The sequence below is a fragment of the Malus domestica genome, chromosome 15 (genome assembly GCF_042453785.1).
Source record: "Malus domestica chromosome 15, GDT2T_hap1".
Classification (NCBI taxonomy): Eukaryota; Viridiplantae; Streptophyta; class Magnoliopsida; order Rosales; family Rosaceae; genus Malus; species Malus domestica.
The window spans coordinates 21,834,745-21,856,672 of record NC_091675.1 but is presented as its reverse complement, the minus strand read 5'-3'; the positions used below and the strand labels follow the sequence as shown (position 1 = coordinate 21,856,672).

General features: G+C 42.8%; 1 long non-coding RNA gene across 1 annotated transcript; it reads right to left on the bottom strand.

The window, feature by feature from the left end:
• Nucleotides 1-4,270: 4,270 nt before the first annotated feature.
• Nucleotides 4,271-20,263, bottom strand: LOC108170108 (uncharacterized). The gene is made up of 3 exons (XR_003768784.2): nucleotides 20,102-20,263; nucleotides 4,736-4,813; nucleotides 4,271-4,460 (listed from the first exon to the last, which is right to left on the bottom strand). It is a non-coding gene; the product is annotated as an uncharacterized lncRNA (long non-coding RNA).
• Between the last annotated feature and the right edge of the window lie 1,665 nt (nucleotides 20,264-21,928).

The window sequence follows — 21,928 nt, the reverse complement described above, 5'->3', positions numbered from 1 at the left end:
AAGGGACGCCAAAAGCAATAAACAGGGAGGTTAGAGGCCTTGTGTTCAAGAAAGTGAATCAGAGGAAGCTGCAAACCCACCCCTGGATAATAATCCAAATCATCAAAATCACAAAAACTTTGATGATTTTCGAATTAAGGCAAACTTGTTGAAGGCTGACGAGAATAATGAAGAAGAAGAAGTTAATGATGACGACCATGCAGGAAAAGAAAGTGATGTACCTGTTGAAATTCCAAATTTGAAAGATGAAACTGGGAATTAATGGAGCGCATATAATCGAAGTGGAGGTGTCTCAAATAAAGAGAACTTGTGGTCGAGTTGGTCTCAAATGGAGAAGAATATAAGAAAAAAATAACCAAGCCAATTTAGCAAATCAACAATTAACCAAGAGAAATTAAAGGACAAACTTGACCATTAGAGGGAGTTTGTAATGCAAGAAACATTATGTTGAAATATCCCACATCGACCATATCTCTGAGAAAATAAGAGTTTAAATATCTTAACCCCACTCCAACTAATACCGAGGCCTGTTGTGATAAAACCTCACACATGACTATGTAGGTGGTAATTAACAAGTTGGAGACAATATCGGTGTTGTTGGATGTAGGTCTTCGGCCTATCTCTCTGATAATTCAACATGGTATCAAACCCAAAAAGCCTTTGGCCCCGCATGATGATGTTCGGTCCCTTGGCCCCATGTGTAGGGTGAGTCACCTTGGCTCCACATGGTTGTCAATGTGTAGATCTCCCATGTGTGACTTACTAATTGGGTCCCACATGAGGGGGTGTGTTAAAATATCTCACATCAACCGTATCTTAGAGAAACTAAGAGTTTAAATATCCTAACCCCACTTTAACTAATATCGAGGCATTTTGTGATAAAACTCCACACCTGTCGGACTGTGCAGGTGGTAATTAACAAATTGTGGATAGTATTGGTGTTGTTGGAATAGGCCTTTGGCCCGTCTATTTGATAATTTGACAAATTATGCCGACTTGAAGTGTGAATACCAAGTTGCTAGCTGTGAAGTCAAGACTTTTGAGTTTGGTTTTCCTTGTCAAATATTGTAATTAAACCTCACACATGCTCAATTTAGCCTTAGAATTACTTTAGTATAAAGAAATGTTTGAAATTGACAATGTAGAAATGAACAGTGTTTTAATCCGAATTTCAAGCTAATTACAACCATGCCATTGATCTTTCTGTTGGTTTTGGGTCAGCAGACCGACCTTCAGCTAGGCCCAAATGTGTTGGTTTTGGCTGGGAAGGGCAACCCTCAGTGAGACCCAAATTATTTAATTACATTTTTGCCCATCTAAGATTACAATCCGATGGTGGGGATGGTCTATTATGAAGGGCAATTTTGTCCTTTCCGTTTTGGGCAAGATAAGGGGTCACCAAGTAGGTATCATTTGCTATCGTTCAATTAGGGTTCCAAGGAGGGTCTGCGAGAGAGAGAGAGAGAGAGACACACACACACACACACAGATGGCAATGGAATAAGAACGAGGGGGAGGGGTAGGGGTCTCAACACTGTTGTTGCAAATGGGACAATCGGTATGGTCGGAGAAAACCATATGGGTCGTCGGGATTTCAGGGAGACAGGGTATGGGTCATCAACAAACCTTACTGAGAATGGGGTGTGTTGGATCTTGCGCTGCATGCCTCAAATCCAAAGATAAGTTTCTTTTTTAAAACTGTATTCTTTAATGGTGCCTTAGATTTTCTAATTGTTTAGTATGTTAGGTCTGGTTTTGAGGGATTTCTGATTTTATAGATAGAGATGGATAGGGAAATAGAGATAGACAGAAAGAGGAGAAAGCATGGCTGCGTGCATTTTTTGGGGTTAATTAATGGGTTAGTGCGCAGGGTCAATGAAGAGAGAGTGACAGAGGGGTGTATGGCAGGGTATGGGTTTTCAGTTTTTCCCTCTGATTCAATAGGTTATGCACTATTTGAAAATAATTGTTTATTGTTTTGTTTTCCGTTTGCTTTGTTAGAACCATCATTCAAATTTTTGGGTTTCATTGTGCTTCTTCAAAATTTTCTAGTGTTTGCTTCTCATTCCTCTGTTGGTTGATTTTTTTTTCCCATTTCTTGGTTCCTTATGTATTCCTTGGTTCTGTCTAATTTTTGGTTGTGGGATGATGCTTGCAGGTGAACTATATGCATGGTTTTTTGGGACGAGTTAGGAAGATCCACCTGAAAATAGCATACAAGATAGAAAAATGGTATGCTACTTTGTGTTCCTGTTGGATTTTGATGTTTATGTTCTGCTACTAAGAGGATTTTATAGTGTTCTAAATCTGCTTAAAGATTGGACATGTTCTTGAATGTTAGCCATGTTGTTTGAATTAGATATGTGATTGAATATTAGGTATTTAGTTTGAATTGATTTGGATATGTGGTTTATTGAACTGGAATTTGGATATGTGCTGATAAGAATTAGATATGTTGAATTAGAGATGTGCTCTTTGAATTGAATAGATTGAAAAATGATAAGTCATGGTATATTGACTTTTTTTTTTGCCCCAAATTCAACAAAGTCTGAGTCACCGAGCTTCAGCGCATCATTCACGACCTCCAAAAGCGAAAACTCTTCTCCCAAGCCCTCCATGTTTTCATCTTTCTTTCTTACCTTGCAATTTGTGTTATCCCCTGTTTGGTTGCTCAGAAAATGAAAGAAACTTGAAAGAAGCATCAAAGTAATTAAATTTTAGTTAAAGAAAGTGAATGAAAGAGGGAATTAGGATTTTTGTTAGTTAATCTGTTTGTTTGTATCATAAGTAATTGGAAATTCCCCTGCTTTGGTAATAATGTGTTATAGGTTGCAGATTTCAGAGTGGATGAATCAGAAGGGGATATGCATATTTTCGCCGGTTGACCATGCCGTGCAGCTGGATTTAATTGGGAAGGGAAAATTTTGCACAAATTGCTGTGAAATAAAGCCAGTTTGAGTCTATGGGTCGAATCGTATTGGACATTGTTGCATCATGGAGCATGTGATTGCTGGGAAGTTTAAGCCGGGGAGGAAGATTGGAAGTGGGTCTTTCGGAGAACTCTATTTAGGTTTGGTAATCAGTGCCTGATATCCTTTTTTTTTTCCTTAGAAAATTATTCATTGTGTTAATTTAATGTGTTTTGTAATGAAATTGCTCTTCTGGTGTTAGATGTAAATGTACATAGTGGGGAGGTGGCTATTAAGCTGGTATATGATCGATCCTCAAATCGTAGTGTTCATTTATAACAAATTCACCATTTGAATTGGGTTGGTTTGAGGGTGCAGATTTTCAAGCTAAAAGATTTATGTGGACCGGTTTATCTTTTTATTCTTTGGAAAAATAAAATTTGAATGTCGTTGTTGAATTGTACTACTCATCAAGTTTCAGGGCATTTTGCATTTGAAGGATTTGAAACTGTTGTAAGCTAAATGGGTGTGAAACAAGATGGTGGCACTATTGACACTGTGCCTGCAATGGAACAGGTACGCCTGAAAATCAACTAATTATATTTTATTACGGAAATCAACTTATTTATATTTTTTGTAGCAGTCCCGCTAGATCTGCTTGCAGTCATGATTATACTCAATCTCATTGAAAATATGTTTTTTAGATGTTTTGTTAGGTGGAGATTTTCGAGTTTTGATATTTTGGTATTTTAGTTATGATAGCTCTAGATTAAGCTCTCATCTTTTGTACATTGCACTATTTTACTCACCAACGTGAGAGCCGAACTTTAGGCTCTTATGTGCACATAATTTTCTTAAAAAGGGAATGAGAAAATAAAATGGGCAGTACCAAATAAGCCCTTAATTTGCAGGAGAAGATTTCTGATGAGTGAGCCTGTTTGGTATCCTACTAAAAAACTTGAATTATTCTTAAAACTAACTTTTAAGAACATCTCTTAGAAACAATTTTTTTTAGGTTTCAAAAACGTGTTTGGCATTGAACTTAAAAACTATTTTTTAATCTAAAAATTTGAAAACTTGTTTGGTTTAACTCTTGAAAACAGTTTTTTTTTTTTTCATTTATGTATTTGTTTTAAGATATACAAAACATATGAAATTAAACCTTAAACATACTATTTTGATATCCATGTGCTAGTACAACAAATATATGCTCGATAATCAAATTAAACTTCAAGTCTTAGACAATAAATATTACATTAAAACATTCTAGAAAACCAATAAACTTTGAGACTAATTGTTATTGACGTAAATTCGTAATCAATAACAGAAACCGAACACAACCTAGAAAAGGCGATGCCTCTGTTTCCCTTGACAAAGTAAAAGGTTTAGCACTAACCAAAGCAGTGAACACGCAAAAAAGATCAAAACTTTAGAATATGGCACACAGACTCCGGCCACAGCTGACTGTGAAGAAGGTGATGCAGGAATGTAGCTTTTGTTACTCACCACGCATCCACTTTTGTATTTTTGCATGCAATCTTATTCATTATTCTGCTGGAAAAATGCAAGTTACCTTCTAACAGCAATGGCTTCACTTCAAAACACGACTAAAATAATTTCAACACGGTTTCGAATAGATTCCATTCCGAAACAATGCTTGGAAGAGTTAACAGTAAAAGCATAACCATGAGGAATAAATATAATACTGACCAAAACAAACCCCACTCATCAAACATTGCAATAGCATTTTCATACATACAATCCAGAGCTTTCAAAGAAAAGCACAACACGAAAGCAGCCAGATTCCAAGTTCGAGATTTCCATACCTCTAACCGAAGGTGGCGTGGCGTGGCGTCTGCTACTCCAAAACTTGATCCTTGATAAATTGAACTTCCTTCTTCGATCTAACAATCGAAAAAATAGGTATATTAAGCATCCTGTCATCTCAATGAAACACCCCTATACACTATACCTACATACACACATACCAAAACACACCACGTACAGATTTGCATCATATCCTTGTTTCTAACTTGATGGGGAATTTTCACAAACACCTAATGCTCTAATAGCTCCACATAACCAATTTTAATAGAAATATATAATGTATACTTAACCTATCTAAACATCACAACAAATTCAGTTCACAAATCAATCCTTAGCCTCTCTAAACATCACACCAATTTTAATAGATATATGTGTGTGTGTGTATGTAAGAAAGAAAGTTGCAGCTGCAAGATTCATTGAGTATCATTAAGTAAGCTATGTCACAACCTTTTCAATTGCCCTTCTCCTTTGCCCACCTTTATACTATGTTCCAAACAAATGATTTAAGACACAAGGGGCCAGTAAGAATTAGCCACGTCTGATTGCCACTTGTTAATTTTTACTTTGCATCAATGCCAAATTGCCAATGATTAAAGGAGGGTCTTTGTGTTAATAGTTGATTAACTGTAGGCATACTGGACCCAGCAGAGCACAGATGAACCCAATTTCTGTTTGTTTAATGAAAAACCCAATATTTCTTGATTAACTTTTTCTGCAAATTAAAAACTAGGACATAATATCCTTAAAAAGCAGCAATGCAAACAAATGAAATTAGAAGTGTTCTTAAATTATAGTAAATTACAGAACCAATATATTAATGAAACCCATAGATTTACGAAACAATGGATCCGAACAACAGATCTACAGAAAATTAAAACATGAATAACTTAAAGAGAGAATATGGGAACAGAGCTTCATGGTTAGCAAAATAGGAAAAAATAAATGTTCTGGACCAAAAAATTTTAAAAGAGAAAAATTAATGAAAAGGAAGAAGCTTTAGCTTTTCTTCTCCAGTAACTCTTCAAAAACCAGAGATTGCATTTGAAACCAGAGCTTGCAAAGTACAGACTTTGAGCTAAATACCACAAACCCACATTTTCATTCAGAACCACAAGTTCCCAAACATTTAAATTAAACCAAAAAACAAATATAACGTAATCACAAACTCAAAAGCAATAGAACCCATAAATTCACTGTCTATAAGAAGCTCTTTAAACCCAGGAAAAGAATACTAACCCAGAAAAGTTAACACATTTTCAATAAAAAGGCAACAAAACCCAGAAATTTATAAAGCTAAAACAAGCTCTTGAAACCCGGAAATAGAAGAGTTTTTAGATTAACTTGCTAATATGCTAGTCTAAACATCAATCCTTAGCCTTTCTAAATAGTTGTTGACCCTAAAAACTACCAAGCCTACGTGGCGCGCAGGTCGAGTAATCTATAAGCTAACTACGTCCTTCGATGAATGCGGGGCGTGCCAACTCGTCGGCCGAGCTCGGGCGATGAGTAAATTTGTTGATGTTGCGTTGGGTGCGCGGCTGACTTCTGCGTCTTGCGATTGCGACCGGGGAAGGAACATGTCTCGGCCTCTTGGGTTCTCGAACCTGAAGACAAGGCTACTATTCTTACGGAGTTCACGAATCGTCGTCGTTGGATTCGGTCACAGTGATGGTATTCGTCAGGGTAAACTCACGCCGAATCGACACCAAAGTGTAAGGGCACAAATACTCAAAGCAAATATGAGTCTTAATAGTGAACGTGGTTCGGCCGTCTGAATGCCGAACTTTAAATCCTACTTGAGAGTATCCAATCATAAAATAACTCGGCGTACAATGCGCCGAGCTCAGTAGGTTGTAACACCTCGCTTCACCGAGAAGGCTAACGAGATGACCTCAATCAATAAGGATTCGGAAATCCTTCTCGACCGAGACTTGGATAGGTAACCAACCGTCCTCGCCGTAGTGCTGTTGATGCCAACGGAAGATGCTGCGAGATCTGCTGATTCTACGACGACAGAGCTATCTATGCCGACTTAAGATATCACCGGTTGCTTTTACAGTGCTGTTGATGCCAATGGAAGATGTGTCAGCGAAAAGAGAAAATAAAAATCTCAAAGTTGTTGAGAGAATTTGCGCAGGGCAGTTGTGTGTTGAATTGGAAGAGCCCTGAACGATGTACAGCCTCCTCTATTTATAGCACCGTATACCTTCAAGGTCGAGTTAAAAACCTACCCGGATTAGGACTTCTTCTCCTGATCAAACACTAACTCGACCAGTCCTATTTTCACTATAATTGTGAACCTAGTCTTTTATTGAGCCGGATTCACTTCCGAGTTATTAATCTTGCCGAGACTTCTCACTGCACCAGGATTCGACTCGTCATGCAGCATGACTTAACCAACCTAGGTTTGGAAGCCCACGACCTAACCGATCCAGAACTAAACGATCCCTGCTAACCCTGTCGTAAGGCCTTCTGGGCCGAGAATAATTCTATAGTCGGCCCAAACTGATATTTTGGGCCCAAACATTGCCCCCTCGCTTCTGAGGTCCTCAGCCTGAATCCTCTGGTCGAGCTTCGACCTTGAAGAAGTGAAATTAACACTCAAAATCCAAATACTCCATTTCCAAGGCGCATTTATTGAGCACGATTGCACGATCTTGATCCTGCTAACCAATACACCACGTGGCATCCTTTTATACGGCTAATCCCTAATAATGACGTTTAAAGCATGCGGCTCCTTGAACCGTCATACCATCATGACCTTGTTACTGAACACAACCATGTTGCCTTGATCTGCGAACCATTCAACATCGTGCAGACGCCAAAATGTCTTTCACCATAAATCTCGCCGCTACACGCAATCGTGCGTCCCCCGAAACACGAAACCCTCGGTCTTCTCAACTGATTTTCAAATGATTGCCCTTCCTTCCACCATTCTATAAATACCGAAATTCTCTCATTTGTACTTTACGCTTTCAAATTTTCTGAAATTCTTTCCATCGCTCTCTAGTGCATCCCCTCCTTCCAGATCTTCATCTTCAAGTGTCGCATTTTTTAAACCCCCTTACAATGGCTTCCTTCATCTCCAAGCTTTCCAAGGAATGTGACCAATGCCAGAAAATTATTGATCGAAGTTCGATCAAAACCATACGGTTCGAAAGTGACATGAGCACCCCCCATCAAATCTTGGGTCCTCTCTTTAAAGCGGCATTACCCTCAACCATCACTGGACTTCTCTAGGGGCATTGCCTATCACCCTTGCTACAAGGGTTTGAATGGTCGAAGTGGGATGTGGCAAGGCATCAAGGCTCTTGGCCCTCGACCACTACAACCTCAGCAGCCTGGGTTGTATGAATGGAAAAGCTCTTCGGCGAGCAATGGAAAGCCCTCGGCATCTACGACGCCATTCACCTCTCGTCTATAGAGGTCATCCTGGACAATGAGCTCCTCCTAGCGGCCTTATGCTTCTGGTGTTCGGCCACCAACACCATGGTCCTCCCTCTCGGCCCCATTGGCCCCACCATCCTTGATCTTACTGCTATCTTGGGGACTTCCCCGACTGGAATCCCAATCGACGCTGCCCTCTCTGGGTACCCGTCAAACCTTAACTTGAGGGCGCTCTTCGACAAACGAGCCCTTGAGGTGCTAAGCAGTGAAGGCCAAACACCCTTGAAAGAAGAGGTTCACAAGCTTTACAAGAACTTCTTCAACTATAACACCCTCTATCTCCATTTTGCCGGCCGATGAGAAGAGGTTCTGCGAGAAGGAGAACACGAGGCTTTCCTCTTCTATTGGTACAACAAATTTATTTGTTGTACCAAATCTAATAAGTGTCTGGTCGAGAATATGCCAGTGGCCGAAGCCCTAGCTAGCGGTCACACTCTAGCACTCAGCCCGGCCATTCTCGCCCATCTCCTACGCTGCTTGGCCAAAACGACCCTAGATAAGATCGATCCGCAGCGGAATGGTCCCCTCTAGGTCTTCCAACTCAGGCTGCAGGTTTACTTTGCTCCTCTTCGGCTAACGATTGCTGATTTCTCACCCAAGAAAGCGCTCGGCCCTTAGCTGGCTTTTCGGCCCATCCCCTCTCACTAAGCCGAAGAAGTGTTCAGATACTTTTTCACTCTTGACGACCTTTCTGATGACGAGTTCTTGATCTGCCGTCATTGCAAATACCATTCGTCGATCAGACTTCCTACATCAGCGTGGGGCACGGACGAAGATGCTGATCTTTGTCAATCCTGGGGGTCTTTCGTGCTTGCCCGCGACCTGCCTTTCGGCTGTGAGGGTCGCCAAGTGAGTTGGGAAGTGTATCATCCCAACTTCCTCGCTCAGCAGCTTGGTTACCTCCAAGGTTGCCCAGTCCCCATTCTCTCCTCACGGTTCGTCCTAATCCGCGGACGCAAACCTGGCTCTTCAGAGAAGGAATGCAACGATGCCAAAAGAAAGTTCCAGCAGCGGTGCCAAAAATTCCATCTTCGACCAGTCACTCCAGAACCTCTTTGCACTGACACTTTTGGTGATTGGTGGGAAAAGTATACCCAACAATTTTTTGGAGTTCCAGTCGAAATCGTTCTGAACAAAATCTTCGGTGATCGACCTAAGAAGGCTCTTGCCCCCCAACCCCAAGGTAACAGTTATTTCTACCTTTTTCCTTCAATTTTGAACTACTGATCGGCTTTGCTGATTTGCTTTTACTTACCCAGGCAGTCGGTCATTGAAAAAGGTGGAAGTGGTTGCTGCGGTTGCGGTTGAGAAAAAATCGGTCGTTTCTAAGAGGGCTAAGATTGCTGTGCAGGCCATGTTGAGCAAACGGCCTCATCAAGAGGCCGAGCCGGCCATCGAAGCTCATCGGCCGGCCAAACGGGTCAAAAAGCTGGCTAAGAAAGGGGAACGAGAGATTCATGTTATCTCCAGTCAAACTACGGGGGTGACGACTCCCAGTGTTTCCCCTTCTCCCCCCATCACCTAAGCTTTGGTTAAGACACGGCCAATTCCGGCCGAAGAAATAGTCCAAGTACGGCCTGTTTCTAAAGTCGGTAAACCAGTTGTTGTTCCACCGGTCGAGGCTACACCTGTCCTAGAAGAGGCAGTCCCTGTGATCGATGGAACTTATCTTGAAAATCCAAAACCCTCGGCCTTCGTTCTAGAAGAGAGCGACGGGAGCGACGAGGTTCCACTGGTAAGTTACTTTCGACCTCGCCATCAACCTCCTCTTGTGTCCGAGGCGGTTGTCCATGTCAACCGTTCTACGGTCGACCGTGGTAAACGACCTGCTGGAGAGCCAGAAGCGGCGGCGGAGACACCCGTTCATCTGTAGGACCAGGACCTCCATATTTCTCCGCAGAAAGCCACTTCGGCGTTCGTAAGTACCCCCTACCGCCTTTCCTTGGTTATTTCTCTGCCATACAACTCTAAACCAGGAAAATACTAAATGCCAGGTGCCTCCTGCTGTGTCCGAGGTGGCTGTCCAAGTCGGCCATTCTACAGCCGACCGTGGCAAACGACCTGCAGGAGAGCCAGAAGCGACGGCGGAAACGCCCGTTTATCTGCATGACCAGGACCTCAATATTCCTCCGCAGGAAGCCACTTCGACCTTCGTAAGCACCCCCTACCACCTTTCTTTGGTTATTTCTCTGCCATAGAACTCTAAACCAGGAAAATGCTAAATGTCAGGTGCCAGTACACTCTTTTCATCGAAAATTCTATGCGCCAAAGGGTGTTATCTATATTTCTTGGCCGCCTCAGTGGCCATCGAACGTAGATAACCTCCATCGGCCGCGTGAACTGAGAAGCAATCTAAGATACTAGGCTCGGCCATTAAGTTATTTAGGTTCGAGCAACGATCCTGAAGACATGGCCGAAGTCTCATCTCGGCAGGTTTAAAAAACAAAACCTTCTTGCTACCTTTTTCGTGATTTCCTTGAGCTTAAATTGATTTTTGTGTGCAGGCTTCATGGGAAGTCGAGTTCAAAGCCCTCCTGTCAAGTACTATTGGAGCGGCTGGCCCTTGGGTCCCTACAACTGACCTCGCCGATTCAACTGCTCTGGTTCGGGTGCAAGAAGTTTTGTCTCTTTCTGCGTCGCAAGTCTTTGAACGTAAAGACCTCAATTTATTGGGTGCCTGCCTAAACGACATCGGCGCAGATGGCCAAATGAGTGCTGAAGCCATCGTTCAGGCGTCGTTTACCTTGGAGCAAGTTTGGGAGACTTTTAGTGTCTTTGAGAACGCTCTTCGGGCTGAACAAGATCTGAAAGCTGCCATGGCCGTCCAAGATGCTCTTCGTCCGAAGATTGATGCTTTAAAGGCGAAAAGGGTAGCCTTGGCCGACCTCGACTGTCAAATAGCCGAACTGGCAAAACGAAGGTTGGCTATTACTTCTGAGATTGCGAAAGACTTCGAGTCGGGCGGTAAAGATTGTCTGACTGAGTATGCGGCAAGCGTAAAATGAATCGAGCAGTTGAAGATGGACAAGAAGAACCGGCAGGCCGAGGTCATAATGGGCGAGGTGCGGTGGCTGGAGCTTAAGGTTCTTCTCGACACCATTCTTCCTTCTTCGCCCTGAATTTATTTAAATGTAAACTGATCGACCACCTCAATTTGTGTATTCTTCTATCGATCTTAATGAAATGAATTTCTATTCCCGCATTTCCCATGTGACCGGATAATACTTCTTTAAAAACTTCCCATTGATTGGCAATTTGTGAACTAAACCAGTCCGATCTCTAAGATGATATGCACCTTTGCCGAGAACCTTATGTATGACGAAAGGCCCTTCCCAAGTCGACGACCATTTACCGAACCTAGGGTCTTTAATTCCTACGGGCAACACTGTTTGCCAAACTAATTCTCCTTCACCTAATGTTTTCTGTCGAACCTTTTGATTGTATGCTCGCTCGGCAATCTGTTTTTGTGCCACCAGCAAGTTATAAGCATCGAGTCACGCTTCTTCTAAGTCTTCTAACTCCTGTCTCATGGACTGATTATATTCGGCGTTGAACAGACTACTCTGTTCAATTATTCGTAACGAATTTATGCTTAGCTCGACTGGTAACATTGCGTCGTGTCCGTAGGTTAGTGCATACGGGGTTGTCCCAGTCGCCGATCGGGGCGATGTTCGATATGCCCATAAAGCCTCATTTAACTTTAAATGCCATATGCCAGGCCTCTCTTTTATTAATTTCTCGAGAATGCTGATCAACACTTTGTTACTTGCCTCGACCTGCCCATTTGCTTGTGGATAATATGGTGTAGACTGTTCAAGCCGAATTTTTAAACTTGCCGTATATTCTTTAAACCTCTTGGTTGTAAAGATTGTGCCATTTTCAGTTATAATCGTTTCTGGTACGCCGAATCTGGTCACAATGTGTTCTTCCACAAAGTCACAAACTTCTTTAGACGTTAGGTCGGCATATGATTTTGCTTCGACCCACTTAGTGAAGTAATCGGTTGCTACCAGTATCCATGCGTTCTTGGCAGCCCCGGAAGATGGTGTGATTTTACCGATTACGTCCATGGCCTATCCTCTAAAGGGCCATGGTTTAGTGACCGAATGTAATGACTCAGCCGGGACCCGTTGTATAGGACCATGAATCTGACACTGTAAGCACCATCATGCGAACTCGATACAATCCTTTAATATTCTTGGCAAAAAATAACCGTGTCGTCGAAGCAACCACCGCATTTTACGTCCAGACTGATGAGCTTCGCAAACCCCTTCATGGACTTTTGTGATTGCTTGAGCACCCTCTTAGGGGCCGAGGCATAGTAGTAATAGACCATCATCACCCTTTTGGTATAGCTCGTTTTGATACGTGACATAGCTTGTGGCGTGAACTCTTGTCTTGCGACTGTGTTTGCCATTGGGATTGTCAAGATACTGCATAATGGGCTTTCTCCAATCATCTGGTATTGCCTCGACCGCATAAACATCTATAAGGTCTTGTCAGTCTAATAACGAAGGTAAAGACATGACTCTGGTGCGTATCACGTTGTTGCGTCGGAGGACTTGCTGGTTAACCAAGGTCGGGTATAGCTATCGTAACACCGGTATTTCTCGGCCTAACTTACCCTAGGAGTTGTGCACCAGAGGTGATTTGAGCCAATTCGTCTGCGTCGGTATTATGGATCCAGGAAATATGTTCAAATGTAATACCGTCGAAGGATTCGGCCAAATAGCTGGCAACCATGTGGTAGGGTGCCATGGTACAACTCATGCATCGAAAAGGCCCATTAAATTGGTTAATCACAAGTTCGGAGTCGCCGAGGATGAGGGCACGGGTTGCCCGCAAGTCATGAAGGATGCCAAGGCCAATGATAAGGGCTTTGTATTCGGCCTGATTATTTGTGCATTCAAAATCCAACTTGAGCAAAAAATACCAACGATCGTGGTTTAGGGATTGAATGACGATTTCGACGCCAGCCGAGGATGAAGTACTTGAGCCGTCAAAGTACATCGTGCAGTAGTTATCGCGTATTTCAACCATGCCGATTTCGACGTCGGTGCCCCCAAAACCATAGGGGGAAGGGTGTTGAGCGAGGAAATCAGCCAGTGCCTGGCCTTTGACAGCTTTCTGGGGCACGTATTGCAAGCTAAACTCGGACAACGCCATTGTCCACTTCCCGATTCGACTTTTTAGATTGGTCGGGTGAGCATGTAGTGGATGACGTCGGTCTGGGCAATGACTTGTGTGACCGATGGGAGCATGTAATGCCGAAGCTTGAAGGCGGCGAAAAATACTGTGAGATAAAGTTTCTCGACGACGGAATAATTGATCTCCGATTGATTGAGATTTCGACTGATGTAGAAAATAGCCTGCTCTCGTCCGGCATCATTGTCTTGCACGAGGAGGCAGCTGATGGACTCTTCGACCGCCGAGATATATAGCTTGAGAGACTTAGCGTGCCGGGGTGGGACAAGGACAAGTGGTGTCGTGAGGGAGACTTTGATTTGCGTAAAAGCCGCCTGATGCTCGTCTTTCCACTCAAATTTATCTGAGTCCTTAAGTTTCAAAAGCGTAGAGAACGCTTTCATTTTACCCACTGAGTTAGCGATAAATCGGCGGAGAAAATTTATCTTACCGAGTAAGGACTGTAATTGTTTCTTCGTCGTCGGGGGTGGAGCATTGATGATTGCGCGTGCTTTATTTTCATCCACTTCAATCCCACGGTGATGCACGAGGAAGCCGAGAAAATTACCGGTCAACACACCGAAGGCACATTTGGCAGAATTCATTTTGAGGTTGTGTTGACGCATACGGAGGAAAGCCTGTCGGAGATCATCCAGATATGTCTACCGGGGTTTAGATTTAATGACAACATCGCCGATGTAGACTTCGACGATGGTTCCAATTAAATCATGAAATATGGTGTTCATTGCTCGTTGGTATGTGGCGCTAACGTTCTTGAGGCCGAATGGGATGACAACCCATTTGTAAGTGCTAAGTTTCCCCGGGCAGCGAAAAGCAGTCTTGTACATATCGGCTTCGGCAATGAAAATTTGGTTGTACCCGGCATGTCCGTCCATAAAAGATAAGATCGCATGATTCGCCGCGACATCGATTAACAAATCCGAAATCGGCATTGTATACTCATCTTTGGGGGTTGCTAGATTCAGATTTCTGAAGTCGATGCAAATGCGCAATGCACCACTTTTCTTTAAAACATGAACGATATTGGCCAACCATTCAACGTATCGAGCTGTCCGAATGAACCCTACTTTCAAAAGACGAACCAGTTCATCCTTGACGGAAAGGTTTACACCTAGGTTTAATATGTAACTCATGCTTGACGAGAGTGCGATCTAAGCCAGGCATTTCATGGTAGCTCCAAGCAAAATAATCTTTGAATTCCTCAAGCAGGGCACGAAGTTCGGCTTTCATAGGTTGGGGAAGTAAAGCACTAATAAATAAAGGGCGTGGATCATCGGCCGCCCCAACATTAATTTCTTCCAAGGGGTCCTTAACTTGGGGCCGATTGTCTTCGAGCTCGGCCGGGGCAGCTTGAATTTTGTCAAGAGATAAGACAGGACCATTATCTCTTTCGACGAGGAACTCGACGAGATTAACGCCCGAATTTGGTTGCTTAGATGTAGTATACCAATGAGCCAACAGTCGTTCCATAGTAGATAAAACCGCGACTCGACGTTTTTCTCGATCGGTGTCAAACATCGGGGTCGGGGATGAAGTTAGCTAAACCGAGTCTCGCCGAATCCTGGTGGACAGTTTCGACGCCAACCTCGATAACTTTTTGAACAGAAATCCGAGTCGGCCGTCCTTCATCATTGAAACCCTGTAGGGTGATGTAGCCGACGTGGTCATCATAATACCGTGCTTGGATCATGTTAGCTTCGAAGGGCTGACTATCGGCCGGGTGAAGAATGACCGATTTTTCGTCCCAAAAAATGAGCACTTGATACAATGATGAAGGAATACAGCTGGTTTGATGAATCCAGTCTCGACCGAGCAGTGTATTATACTCGATCTTGGAGTCGACGATAAAAAATGCAGTTATGTGATTATGGCCGGCAATGTTTACCGCTAAAGGAAGCACCCATTTGGTTTGGGATTTGTCTCCGACGAAATGCTCATTGTGATCCCGGAGGGAATAAGTTCGTCATTGGAGCAACGTAATGTCTTCATGACGTTTACAGACATGATATTGACGGTGGCTCCACAGTCGACAAAAACTTTGGAGACTGGATACCCTTCGATATGGGCCATTACATACAATGGCTTCAAATGATGAAGTTTGGCCGATGAGGAGCAAGGAAACAATTCGGCCAAAGCTGCCTTTAGATTGTCATCTTTTGTTGTCGACTCGACTTGAGCAATGGTTACAAAATTAATGTGACTGGCTTCCTCGGCAACTATGTCGGCATCGAGGAAATTCGGTTGAGCTATGTTTGACTGAAAATCAGCGGGCAAAACATGGACCGTACTGATTTCCATGTTATCCAGGACTGACGGGCCCATCGGGTTACGATCATCTTCTTCAGCCTCTTCTCTTTCCTGGTCACCGACTGCAGCATCCGTTTCCGTCAGAGTTGTACCAAGAGACTCATCTACCCCTTCTTTAATAGTTTGTTCCCGCGGTGTCTATTCGGCAGCCTGTTGGTTGGTTCTGCGTATGTGCTTCAAGTGGGTCTGAGATCAGAAGTGTGCCTGGGATTGGTGCCAGGATACGAGCTTGCTCTTGGTATATTATACGGGCATCCCTGGTGTCGAGATAGGCATCTAACCGTGTGACTCGTGTTATTTCATCAGCCGTAAGGCTGAAAAGAGAAACAGCCGAAAAGATTTCGAAATGGTATCGTAAATACTGAAGGTCCTTCATTGAGAAAGGCAGGTCGACTGCATCGATATTAGTGTATGGGTCGACTTCAAAACCAAGGACTCGAGCTTCTCGTATGTGTTAGAACCTAGCTTTCAATCCTGGATATGAGGTCTTCTGAATAATTCGCTCGGCATCCGGGCAAGTTAGGACGAGATCTATTGTATCTTGACATGCTTTCGGCAAACCATATAGATCGTTGGCCGAATGTTTTTTATGAAACTCTCTCATATATTCCAAGGCCTTCCCGAGGAATGGTGGATGTAAATTCCATCTAATTTTAATCAAAGGTGCTTGTGTGGTTGGCGGGGGCAGTTTGAATTCAGCTTCTTGCTTGAAATGCTCGAAGCGTGCCTTCATCTCCCCGGGCCACAGAAGAAGTTTGATCCGTTTATCAGCTTCCTCAAACATGGTTTCGACATCTCGATTGACCAGCCGTTTCCCTTGAACCAGCTCTGTCATAATTGTTGGAGATGGTCGTTCATTGTTATTGGCAACTGTTTCCTTCGGCCGCCATTTAGGGACCGAAGTTTCTTAGGCTGCCCGTCGGCGGGCCATGCAATCTATTTTTTGGTGTTGACCTTTCTGGGATTTGGACAGTGCAGTGTAGACATCTTTCAAAGAGTGATATGTATACCAACGCTGGTCTCGAGGTTTGGGAGGTTTGAAAGTTTTTTGGCTCTGCGATGATTTTGAGCTACGAGAATTACGTATGTAATAATCTTCGTCATAAAACGGAGCATCAAAATCGAGGCGCCGTCTGACTGAAGGTGTCTCTTCCACCCTTACTTTAGGACCGAGCCTATCAAAAACCCCTTGATGTTGGCTTGCGTTGAGCACCTTTGGTTGTGTTGCGGCTGTAGGTTGTCCCATTATAGGCGGTGAAGACTTTTCCTTTGGCTCGGTGTTGACATTTGCTGCATAAAACTGCCGACCCACTGTCTTCATCAGTGCTGTAATCTATCATGGGCTTGACAATAGCGGGTCCCATTAGAACCGTAGGTGGTTTGTTTGAATGAAAATCAGCATTGAAACATGGCCGATAATTCTGATTCAGAGAACGTTGCGGTGTAGCGACCTCTGCTTTCCCTTTTCCTTTGTCCCTAGGTAGGCGAGCATCTACCATATTTACTGTTGCCGTGGGGAATGGGTCGGTATCAACACTCATCTTCTTCTCCGGAAACCTGAGTTTGCCATTGTCAATCCAGCTTTGGATGTTGTCTCGAAACACGACGCAATTATTTGTCGTATGTTTGCTTGAATTATGGTATTTGCAATATATCTTTCCTTTAAGCTCGTCGGTCTTGGGAATGATATGCCTAGGCCGAAGTTTGATGATCTTCACTGATAGCAATTGATCAAAATTTGCATCGGCCTTTGTATTATCAAAAGACTTTTGACATTTTCAGTGTTTGTTCAGGGGTCAAGCGGGTTTTGACTTCCTTAGAGTCAATTTGAGTCAGTGCCTTGCAAACGATGGCTTATCTATGACTATCTCAGCTGCGTCCACGCTAACACATTCACCTTCGGCCGATGCATAACTGACAGTGGGATTTTTGTAGATCGTCCCTTTGGATGGAGCTTTCGAGATCTTCTCTTCACGGAGCAAATAATCATATTGCTCGACATGCTGGGCTAGTTCATACATATCCCGAAAGTTTGCCCCCAATAATTTCTTTTTGTATTCTACGTCAAGACCATTCAGAGCCAGTCTGACGAATTCGACTTCAGGGAGAGGTACTCGGCACCAATTCCTGGTTGATTTAAATCAGGTAAGATAATCCATTGGTGACTCGTCGGATCCTTGAGCCATCCTTGCTAACGAGGACACTGACACTTCCATCCCTGGCCGATAAAACTGCTCATGAAATTTCTCAACCAACTCCTCCCAGCTCTAGACAGAATTCGGTGGGAGGTTGATATACCAAGCAAATGCTGAACCGGTCAACGAAAAGTTGAACAGTCGCAGCTTGTGAAAGTCGCTATTAATATCTCTGCATTGCGCAGTGAAACGAGCCACATGTTCCAACAAGGATAAGGATTATGCTCCCGCGAAAAGGCTAAAATCTGGGATTTTGAAACCTCTAGGGTATTCGAACTGTTCCACATAAGCTGGATACAGATGTATAAATTTAGGGAGCTTCGGCCCTTTCTTCATGGCCGAATCGATCATCCGTTGGACCTCGGTTATATCAACGGGTGTTGCTTTCACTCTCTGGTTGGATCCGTCTAACCTACTATTTGATCCTCCTCATTTTTCCAAGTTAATTGGTTTGAGCCGAGCAGGGGTTGCCTCGGCCGGTGCAATTGGTAATAGATTATTTCTTGGTGGCAAGTGCTGGGCAAGATCGAAAGACCTACCGTCACTGACCTTACTAACCAGTATTTCAAGTAATATGGTTTGTGCCTCACTGGTATTGCGTATCACATCATGAAGTTTATCGATTCCTCAACTAAACGTCTGTTCAATCGTCTGAGATTGCTCGTCAAGTCGTTTTTTAAGAAACGATCTTGTTGGTGGATCAGATCCCTTGCCATCATCCTCGTCACAATCTTCCACTATCCTTTCATTGAGAACGCAGGTGTTCCTGTTAGGGATTTCAAGACTGCGAAACTAACCGCCGAGATTAACCTCTATTTCTCGACGAGTAGCGCTGGTGGACTCAGGTGTCACGACGCTAATGGGATTCTGCGCCTGCGGCACACTTTATCCTATGTTCTAAATTGGCAAATCGACTATTGATTTTCCCATAGCTGTTTTCCTTTTTACCGATCGCGTTTCAATTGGCATGAACTTCGTAGTTTAGCACTGGGTATGCCAAAATGTTGACCCAAAAAACCACCAAGCCTGCGTGGCGCGCAGGTCGAGTATTCTATAAGCTAACTACGTCATTCGATGAATGCGGGGTGTGCCAACTCGTCAGCCGAGCTCGGCTGAGGAGTAAATTTGTTGATGTTGCGTTGGGTGCGCGGCTGACTTCTGCGTCTTGCGATTGGGACCTGGGAAGGAACACGTCTCGGCCTCTTGGGTTCTCGAACCTGAAGACAAGGCTACTATTCTTACGGAGTTCACGAATCGTCGTCGTTGGATTCGGTCACATTGATGGTATTCGTCAGGGTAAACTCATGCCGAATCGACACCAAAGTGTAAGGGCACAAATACTCAAAGCAAATATGAGTCTTAATAGTGAACGTGGTTCGGCCGTCTGAATGCCGAACTCTAAATCCTATTTGAGAGTATCCAATCATAAAATAATTCGGCGTACAATGCGCCGAGCTCAGTAGGCTGTAACACCTCGCTTCACCGAGAAGGCTAACGAGATGACCTCAATCAATAAGGATTCAGAAATCCTTCTCGACTGAAACTTGGATAGGTAACCAACCGTCCTTGCCGCAGTGCTGTTGATGCCAACGGAAGATGCTGCGAGATCGGCTGATTCTAAGGCAACAGAGCTATCTATGCCGACTTAAGATATCACCGGTTGCTTTCACAGTGTTGTTGATGCCAACGGAAGATGTGTCAGCGAAAAGAGAAAATAAAAATCTCAAAGTTGTTGAGAATTTGCGCAGGGCAGTTGTGTGTTGAATTGGAAGAGCCCTGAACGATGTACAGCCTCCTCTATTTATAGCATCGGTTACCTTCAAGGTCGAGTTAAAAACCTACCCAGATTAGGACTTCTTCTCCTGATCAAACACTAACTCGACCAGTCCTATTTTCACTATAATTGTGAACCTAGTCCTTTATTGAGCCGGATTCACTTCTGGGTTATTAATCTTACCGAGACTCCTCATTGCACCAGGATTCGACTCGTCATGCAGCATGACTTAACCGACCCAGGTTTGGAAGCCCACGACCTAACCGATCCAGAACTAAACGATCTCTGCTAACCCTGTCGTAAGGCCTTCTGGGCCAAGAATAATTTTATACTCGGCCCAAATTGATATTTTGGGCCCAAACAACAGCACAACAAATTCAGTTCACAAATCAATCCTCATGGGAACCAAACAAAACAGTAATAGAAAGACCCATTACCTTGATTGTTCCTGGCAGTGAAGAGAATGGCCCAGTTTCGTACCCAATCAAGCACTCAGAGCGTAAAGCTATTCACCCGAACCTTCACCCTATTGGCCGGAATATCTTGGTTGTTCATTGTTGGTGAGGCGCAAGGCCTGCTCGCGGTCTGCGCAGCGCAGGGATATGAATTCCTGAAAAAAAAAAAAAAAAAAAAAACCTAAAACCTGACTTTTGTTATTTTCAAATTATAATGGGTTGTTCTTAATTTTTTTTTAGTCCAGTTTTGCAAAATGGGCTTAGCAAATAGGTTTTTTTTTATCTTAAAACTTAAAAATTATTTTTGAGTTAAAAACTTTGGACTTAAATCCAATACCAAACAGGCCCGAGTTTTCATGAAACTTATACATGTTTATTTGTCACTGCATCTTGGATTTTGTGCTTTCATGGCTTGAAAGATAAGAAATTGAAGGGTCAACTTGCTGTTAGAGAAAAATTGTATGGAAAATCTGCACAAGTTGTTGCCAAGGCTGAGAAGGTGATTTGTTTTCCTTAAATTGATATGTTGGTCTGTTCAAACTTTAACGGAAGGGTAAAGAATCGTACTGTTGTATTACATTTTTCTCTGATTTACTGGATTTAGTTTATACAAGCGATCTTCTACATGAAATCTTACGTCTCCTGTTCTTTTAGTCCATGTAATACTGATAACAATTGAAAAGTTGACATTTTCAGTCATTTGTCTTAATTAATCGATGAATTAGTTTTTTACTATACATAAAAAATTTAATTATAATTTTTGTGCCTTGATTTCATATTAGGCGCTGTATCTTCATATGAAAACCACCATTTTCAATTTTCAGGTAATGTTAGCAGGTGCTTCTCGAATTCTCTCTCTCTCTCTCTCTCTCTCTCTCTCTCTCTCTCTCTCTCTCTCTAATTTACCATCTTATGATTCATAGCGGTTGCGGATTATAGCATCACTTTGTTTTGATTTGCAAACAAACTGTATAATTTTATCTTTGTCTTGGGTTACAGTATAACGTTTAACGATTGAATTTGTAAGATGGTTTAGCAATTTTTTCAGAAACTTACTATACTCTCTCTCTCTCTCACTTACCATCTTATGATTCATAGCGGTTGCAGATTATAGCAGCACTTTGTTTTGATTTGTAAACAAACTGTATAATTTTATCTTTGTCTTGGGTTACAGTATAACGTTTAACGATTGAATTTGTAAGATAGTTTAGCAAAACATTCCACTTTCATACCTCACGTATTATTTTATTTCAAAATAATACCTCTGTTACATTTTTCATCCATTGATCCCTTAAGCGTTGACGTGGCTGCCACATTTGTTCTACATGGCTGCCAAATGTGTGCCACGTGGCAAAAAGAATAATTTTTTAATTTAAAAGAAAAACCTAAATCTTCTAAATTAAAAAAAAAAAATAAATAAATAAAAAGATGAAACCTTATCCCCCTTCTTCCTCCTCTCTTCTCCCAGCAACCCTCAAACCCAGAAACCTTATCCTCCCTCCTCCTCCTTCTCTCTTCTCCCCCATCTTAATCTTCATCTTCTTCCCCCTGCAACCTAGAAAAAAAAAAAAAAAAGTCCTTCAATTCATCTTCCTCATCCCTTCTCCTGTCTTCTCCCCCATCTTCATCTTCTTCCCCCTGCAACCCAGAAAATAAATAAATAAAAATAAAAATAAAACTCTTCAGTTCGTCTTTCACCCTCATCTTCCCTTATCTTCTCCCCCATCTTCATCTTCTTCCCCTGACCCCCTACCTACAACCTAAAAAAAAAACCCAGATCCCTTATACGCCGCCATCGTCGGGTTCGTG